This window comes from Callorhinus ursinus, unplaced genomic scaffold, assembly GCF_003265705.2.
Source record: "Callorhinus ursinus isolate GAN/ISIS: 27379988/994484 unplaced genomic scaffold, GSC_fseal_2.0 scaffold1, whole genome shotgun sequence".
In the NCBI taxonomy this organism is placed as follows: domain Eukaryota; kingdom Metazoa; phylum Chordata; class Mammalia; order Carnivora; family Otariidae; genus Callorhinus; species Callorhinus ursinus.
The window spans coordinates 117,996,426-118,004,547 of NW_027397063.1; the positions used below are offsets into that span (position 1 = coordinate 117,996,426).

Sequence of the window (8,122 nt, forward strand, 5' to 3'; positions counted from 1 at the left end):
ATCAGCCTTTTCCAACTGGGGAGCAAATGCCTTCAGGCCACTTCCTCTGGGGAGCCTTGGCTGACTTCTGTAGGCAGCCTGGCTCCTGACCTTTAAAGGTCCAGAGACCTTTTGTTTGGTATGGTATTTGATGCCTTCCTGGTATTTTCATGATTTGCTTGTTGTTTAACTTCATTCATTCACTCACTCATTCATTTATTAAAACATTTTTTAAAATGAGCACCTAGGGGCGCCTGGGTGGCTCAGTCGGTTAAGCGTCTGCCTTCGGCTCGGGTCACGATCCCGGGGTCCTGGGATCGAGTCCCACATTGGGCTCTTTGCTGAGCAAGGAGCCTGCTTCTCCCTCTGCCTGCCTCTGTCTCTCTCTCTCTCTCATAAATAAATAAAATCTTTAAAAAATAAATAAATAAAATAAAATGAGCACCTACTCTGTGCCAGGCCCTACGACAGGTGTTAAGGGTAAGTAGGTCAGAGATGGGGCCTACCCTCACAGAGCTTACTGTATGGTAAGCTGCTACCAGAAACAGACAAGTATATGTACATACAACAACAGCCAGTGAAAACCCTGGAAGGTAGGACTGGTGTGGGGCATCAGCCTGCATCACAAGGGGTTTGACTAATGTTTGTAGAATGTAAAAATATTTCCATTAGTCCCCATTTTTTTCACATTAACAGGGGAATAAACAAGATATGGGACTATCTAACGGGGTTCCTTCAAATTGTTCTCTCTTGGCCTCAGAATGCATACTCTCATGTATAACAAAGAATTTGACTTTTTCCCTCAGCCTCAAGTCCCTCCTTAGGCATCCCTGACATTAAGGCCCTACTCAGAGGCTGAATGGAAAGCAAGAGGAACGAGGTCCCAGACACCAGTGGCTAGCCAGAGAAACCTGTTTCCAGAGATATGCAAAAGGCTGCCATGTATGACCGTATACCCCCCCCCACACCCACACATACACTTACCACCACGCTTTGCAAACAGGGTTTGGACTCATTAAGCCCACCCCTAATAAATCTGGTCTGCTGTTAGTTGAACCACATAGAGTTGCTGCTCTTTGACTGTTTTTGGCCTGCCCAAATAGCGATTTCATATGGTTCAACCTAATATATCTGAGAATAAATACAAAAAGCCATACCTAAAGGAAGAGCTTGGACCAACCCACCCACCCATCAGATCACTTCTCTGATGTAATCTTAGGGAGGGCAGGGCTGGAATGTAATAACAATTGAATGATCAGCAATCTTTTTTTTTTTTAAGATTTTATTTTTTGAGAGAGATGGGAAAGCACAGAGGCAGAGTGAGAGGGAGAAGCAGACTCCCTGATGAGCAGAGAGCCTGACGTGGGGCTCGACCCCAGGACCCTGAGGTCATGACCTGAGCCGAAAGCAGTTGCTGAACCGACTGAGCCACCCGGGCGTCCCAAATGATCAGCAATCTTATCAACTGTGTCGTATGGAGAAAGCAGAAAACAAGAATGAGGGAGGAGGCTGGAGAATAGAAAGGAAAAAGAAGTAGGGTAAAGCCAAGAGGCCAGCAGGTGACACTTATTACCTACCACTGTCAGGGAAAGAGCAACAGGAAACTGGAGCTCATACAGATGTGCCCTGCTGTGAGGTGGTGATGACTCACTAAGCCCCACCCTGACTTAAAAGAAATCTGCCCACAGCTAACTCTTGGGATATACTCAACAAACAGCCAGCTGATGGCTGATTTGGCTCTCTGACTGCTGATACTGGGAAAAGGGTACCCCAGTTGAGGGAGGAGCATTCCATTTACTGAAGGACTAACACCAACTGTAAATGAATACGCGAGTATCTGGCTATATACTTCAGCCTCCTATGAGTTGGATCGCTGGGAGTCAGGCTTCTCCAGGCAGCTGGACCTCAGAGCACCGACTTGGCTGTGAAACAGGTTCAGCTCTCTGGTAAATTCATCAAAGTAAAACAACCCTGGGTGATCTCTTTGAGAGCAAGTCAGATGGCTCTGGCACTAAGCAAAACCTTATGACTCAATCATTTTGATCACAGAGTGCAAAGGACGTAATTATGTTGGAAAGGCATGATTATCCTGTTGCTGACCCTGACTCCATTCCCGGTCCTATCTCATGACTCGACAAGTAGATGTGAAGTCCTCTGGCCCCGGTTACCAGGTCAGTAGGTCAATGCAACCGTCATTCCTACTTGGGCTGAGAGGGCAGGGCAAGGATGAGGGTACAGGGAGCACAGAGAGGTCTCCCCCACGCCAAAGGCAAGTCCTTTATTTCTTCTTCCTGCTCTTTACTTCAGGGTCAAGTGCCTGCTTTCTGGAGTCAGACCTGGATTCAAATCGCAGCTCTGCCTCTTCCCAGCAAGTCTCTTAACTTCTCTGCCGCTCGGGTGTTTTCATCTGTAAGGGCGATGATGAACACACCTGCCTGTGGAGTTGGGAGGACTGTAGGAGGGAATGAATAGAGGACCGCTCAGCTCAGTGCCTGGAATTGTCAACCCAAGTAATGTTAGGTATCGTTGTTATCAAGAGTGTTCATGTTATCGCTAAGGCACGTATCATGAATCACAGTTCTGTGGGGTGTTTGGGGGCCCTTCCTTGTATCTGTCCTCTCTGGCCCTGCTTCTTCTTCATTCCTGGTCTCCAGTGTCCACCCCAGAGGAGACAATCACTGAACAATTTGTTGACAGAAAAAAAAGTGCCATGCTTTATATTTGCAGTTACTAAATATGAAGTAACTTAGTATTTTGGCATCTTCTCTCAAATCTGATTATATAGTTTTTACTCACGTTAAACTGTCTGTGACCTCAAGATGTCTGGATCAAAATGGCCACTATAAAAAATACTGTCTAGTGACAGACTGAGCACTTCACTACTACCGGCTGTTCCACTCAGTCTTTGGAGCTGGGGAGTCCCTCTCCCACTCAGCCCAAAGAGAACTGGACTTCCTGGCCTACTACTCCTCAGTCCAGCATCTGAGGGAAGAAGCTATGGGTCTCCTTAGGTAATCACTGATAAGCCTCCTGTCAGATTATTATACAGAAGAAGAAAGCATTTGGATGATCATGACCCAACCTCCTGTATGGAGTTAATCTTAGATGGTGTGATTCTGTGATCTGCCCTCTTCAACAGCCCCCCCCTCCCCACCAGCCTCAGGGGACCTTTCCACACAATAGAAGGCCCTGCCTGAGGAATGCTGAAAGGTTAGAAACTGGAAAATTTTTGTGAGGTTGCCTGGGGCTTTCTCCCTTGTTGCTGGCAAATCTCCTTCCTACTGGCATCTGTGGGTCTTGGCCCCGGAGGAACAAATACCATGTCATGTATTTGTAAACAATTGTAAATTTATGTAACAATTATATGTTATGTATTGAACCCACTGACAAACATAGCTGGACCAAGAATAACTCCATTCGTAAATTCTCCGTAAAATGGCAAAGTTAATTAAAGGCTCTTAGTGATACGGCGCCTCCTCCCCCCCTCTGCCCCCACGCCCATGGCTAAGAAGCTCAGATCCCAACCTACCCCTGCCCCACCCGCCAAATTGTAGCAGATCTGCAGTTGTTCCAAGAGGGTTTATCACCATCTACCCACCCAATTGCCGCATCCGTAGGCCCTTCACATTTCCCAGGATAGCCTACACGGAAGGGAGCCCCTTTGCCTGGGTGTAGAAAATGTGAAGCCTGAAAAATCTCCTCTCTTAACTCTCAAATATGACAGTTGGAACAAAAATGACCTGGACTTGCCTGACCAGCCTCAGTTGAAACCGACTCTAAGTATGTAGCTAGACTATTAACCCTCTGGGTTCCCCAAGGACTTTCTGTCCCAGCTCTCTCCAAATACTGTCTCCAGAGTCCTCTGCCCCGGCTTGCCCCTTCCTGGACTTCTTTCCTTGACCCTGCCTACCTGGCCCCCTCTAGCTTCCCCCCCATGAAACTCACAGCACCACTGGCCCTCCTGTAGATTTGGTGGATACTGGCTTTCTGTTCAAAGATGATAGGTTTCATGTTTTATAGATTTGTTTACTTTTACATACCTTAGCTCCTCCTCTTGGGCTTAAAAAGAAAGAGGGCAAAAGGAAAACTACAGGTAGGCAAGGAAGGGAGGTCAGAAACAAGGGGATTTTCTTCCTGGGGCTCCATCTGGGGTAGTGCTTTCCCCTAAGTGTAAAATCCATGGGAATCTTTGAACTGAAACCCTCCAGGGACGTGATGACCAGCTCAAACAGCCCCTTAAGATGGGGTAGTTTGGGACTCCCCTCCTAGGAAGGAAAGGGCTCGCAGCCTCATGGGCTGCTGAGGCCTCAGGGCCTTCCCCCTGTGTCCTCACTTCTCCTATTGGGCCTGCTGTGGCTCTCCAGATCTCTCTCCCTCCTGGCCTTTGGGGCCCTCCCTCCCAGGTCTGCGTCCCTGGTCCTGGCAGAAGTCGGCCTGGCCCCGGTGCTGCCCCTAGACACCCCTAGCTCACCTGGTCCCATTATTCCCTTCCGGCTTCTCCTCCTATCCGCCCCCCCGCCCCCCACCGCCCCGGCTATGCTGGAGTCCTCCCTACCCCCACCCTCCATCCTCTCAATCACTAAATCCTGCCATTGCCCTCCATCCGGGGTGTTCTTTCCAGATAAAAATCAGATTGGGTCATCACTCCTCTGTTTAAAACCGTTTAATGGCTACCCATTGCTCTCAGGGTATGGGCTAAAATTCTTAACAGGATTTAAAAACCTTTTACCTGGCCCTTTAGAAATAACAGGATTTGTAATCTTTTCAAAATCAACAAGAATCCTGACATAATCTTCATTTTTCCAGCTGCCAAAGCTATTTAAGATTAATGAGGTCTGCATTAACTTGATAAAAGGTGATTAACTCATCTGGGCTGAATGGGTGTGAGTTTCAAGGCAGCTCTTTCTCTCCTCTTTCTCTGCTCCACCTAGGACACTTTCCTTAGGCAACTGTACACCCAGGTTCACTACGGCAGTCAGTGTGGAGAGGAGAATGGCTGGAGAAGTCGGGTAGATGAGACTCCTGGTAAGACCCAAGGAACCCAAGAAAGGCTCACCCCTCCCTTTAGAATTCCTACTCTGTGGCATGATGCAACTGTCAGAATGCTTTTAATGGCAAAAAGAAGATCTGGAAGGAATGTAAATGCTCAACAGGAGGGGAATGGTATGTAAACTATAATTAGAATAATATGTGGCCATTTACTGGGCACCTGGGTGCCTCATTCAGTTAAGTGTGGAGTCTTGGTTTCAGCTCAGGTCATGATCTCAGGGTCATGGGAACGAGCCCCGTGTCGGGCTCCACGCTCAGCAGGGAGTCTGCTGGAGATTCTCTTCCTTTCCCTCTGCCCCTCCCCTGCTTTCTCTCTCCCTCAAATAAATAAATTTTTAAAAAATATATGTATATGGCCATTTAATAGGAAGGTCTGAAGGCTTTGCAGCCATATGAAGAGACCACATATGGTGTCACATTAAGTGGAATGTCGACCACAGTTGGAGCCCAGAGAGGTGTTTATAGGGAGGTGAGGTGGTAACAAAAGCCTGAATCTTGTAGCTGGATAGACCAGACTGGGCATTCAATTCCCATTTCCCCCACTCACGAGCTGTGTGATCATCTGCTAGTGACTGAACTTCTTTGGGCTTTGGCTTCTTTTTTTAGATGTAAATAATGCTATAAGCTGGATTGGGACGCGTGAGTGGCTCAGTCAGTTCAACATCTGCCTTTGGCTCAGGTCATGATCCCAGGGTCCTGGGATCGAGCCCCGCATCAGGCTCCCTAATCAGTGGGGACTCTGCTTCTCCCTCTCCCCCGTTTGTGCTCTCTCCCCCTCTCTCTCTGACAAATAAATAAAATCTTAAAAAAAAAAATAAGCTGGATTGTCTTGAGTATTAGAGATAATGCATGTAAAATGGCCAGACAGAAATCAAATTAGGAACTCAATAAATACTTGTTCTCTTCCCCTTCTCTAAGTTATGTGTGCATGTACACACATACACACACACACACACACACACACACACTTTTTTTTTTGGTAAAAAGACTTGAAGAAAATAATTAACAAGATTAAACACTTTGTTATTCTCCCAACTGTCTCAGTTATCTACTGCTGTGTAACAGACTAGCCTAAAACTTAGTGGCTTAAACAACAACCCTTTTACCATTTCTCACAGTTGTCACAAAAGTCAGGAGTCTTAGCCAGGCAATTCCTCTGCTCCATGTGGCATGAACTGAGGCATTAGATCAGTGGTGACTGGGCTGGTCTGGAGGGTCAAGAGAGCGTCCTTGTTCATGGGTCTAATGCTGTGGTGAAGCCGACTGCAAGGCTGGGCCCAGCCAGAGCCACTGGCTAGTGGGGGAAGAATCACAGGAAGAGAAACTGTAATATGCAAATGTGTGAAGACTTCAAAATGACAAGGTGCTTTCAAGCATTGAATGAAAGAAAGCTTGCATCTGTTTGGGACGTTCTGAGAAGGTCTTTTTTTTTTTTTTTTTTTTTTCATATGACCTTACAGGGTATGGTGGAAGAGTTCTGGCCGAGCTGGGGTGGAAGGCATCTTGGAGGAAATAAAACAGCCCTAGCCAAAGAACCAATGTGGGAAAATCCGGGACCTGTTTGGAGATGAAGGAGTAGATAAATTTGGAATGAAGTGTAGTCACAGGTGCTAAGTCTGAATAAGCCATGCTGTGAGGGACTTTTGAATGCCAGGGGAGGGCAAGATCTCTTTTATCTGGTAGCAGAGGGGAGGTCTCAGTTGGCCTGAGTGAAAACCCCAAGTGCCTAGAAGGGTCAGGCAAGGAAGATAAATGAGTCAAGTGGGATAGGTATAAAAATAGTCAACTTGGAGGCAGCCACTACTCAGCTTTGGCTCACAGTGGCCCCTCAGGGACACAGAGCCACTTGGTCAGAACTTCATTTTCCAAAAGAAGCCAAAAACAAGAAGTCTTATGTGAAATGTCTCACTTTGAAATTGTTAACAACTAACAAAAACTGTGTGCAGGCTAAACCAACTTGTCTATGGGCCAGAGGAAGCCTTACTCCAAGGCCGCCCTGCTTAGGTGTTTGTAGGGCTGAGCTTGGTGTGGAAGGGCCGCTGGGGCAGAGGTGGTGGAAGGAAGGTCCCAGAAAGGCCTGGCCAGAGAACCTGGCTGCTTTGTCTCTCTTTCTGTCCTGACAGAGAAATCTTAAGGAGCTTACCTCTGAGGTGTTTACATGGTTTTTTGGTTTTTATTTTTGCCTGTTGGAATCTTCTCTACCCTCGTTTGCCAGGGAATTTTGGATTGGGCCTAGCAGCTGGTTCTTACTTTTCAGGCTTTCTAACTGAGAAATCTTATATAACCCATCCCCTTTCAATGGTTAGTTACTTTGTTCCAGGAGTGAGGTCCAGTATAAGCTTTCTCTCTCTCTCTCTCTCTCTCTCTCTCTCTCTCTCTCTCTTCCTGTGTGTGTGTGTGTGTGTGTGTGTGTGAGAGAGAGAGAGAGAGAGAGTTCTTCCTTCCGAAGGACTTTCTCAAGAAAAAAATAGTATCTCTTCTGGACTGAGCTTTCTGAACGGGCAGGAGCTGTTATGGAAACAGAATTCTTTGCCTGCCATAGTCTTGGGGTGGGCCACTGACTGAGCTCTTAATCTTGGCTGACTCCTTTGGATCCAGAGATTATTAGCAAACCATGATGGAGGACAGTGTTCTACTACATTGTATCTGTGCACTGGGATAAGGGGTTACGTAATGGAAAATTTATTAGAGTTAGCAGGGCTAGATTAGAAAGTTTTATCCGCTAGGTGACCTTGGTCCGGGCACCTCACCTCTCTCTATCTCAGTCCTTCATCCATAAAATACAGTGAAGATTCAGTGAGATCATGGATGAAGAAGTACCTGGCACCTGGTTGTGCTGCATCATAGAGGAGAGAATGAAGGTATCAGAGCTAAGGAGATGTGGATTTAAATCTTGACCCCACTACTTATCATAACAGTTACATGAGTTCAGGAATTACTATGTGTAAGGCTCTGTGCATTATCTTTTTAAATTTTTGCAACAACTCAGCATGGATGGGGGCACAATTATTATCTTCACTTTATTTACAAATGAAGAAACAGAGGTTCAGAGAGGTTAAGTAACTTGTCCAAGGCCTCCTTCCCAGCTAAGTGG

General features: G+C 46.7%; 1 long non-coding RNA gene across 2 annotated transcripts; it reads left to right on the plus strand.

Annotated features, from left to right (window-relative positions):
- Positions 1-1,078: 1,078 nt before the first annotated feature.
- LOC112822789 (uncharacterized) lies at positions 1,079-2,544 on the plus strand. 2 transcript variants are annotated; one of them, XR_003207793.2, is made up of 3 exons: positions 1,079-1,925; positions 2,029-2,150; positions 2,287-2,544. It is a non-coding gene; the product is annotated as an uncharacterized lncRNA (long non-coding RNA). The 2 variants fall into 2 exon arrangements; XR_003207787.2 differs by having other exon boundaries at positions 1,079-2,150.
- The last annotated feature ends 5,578 nt before the right edge of the window (positions 2,545-8,122 follow it).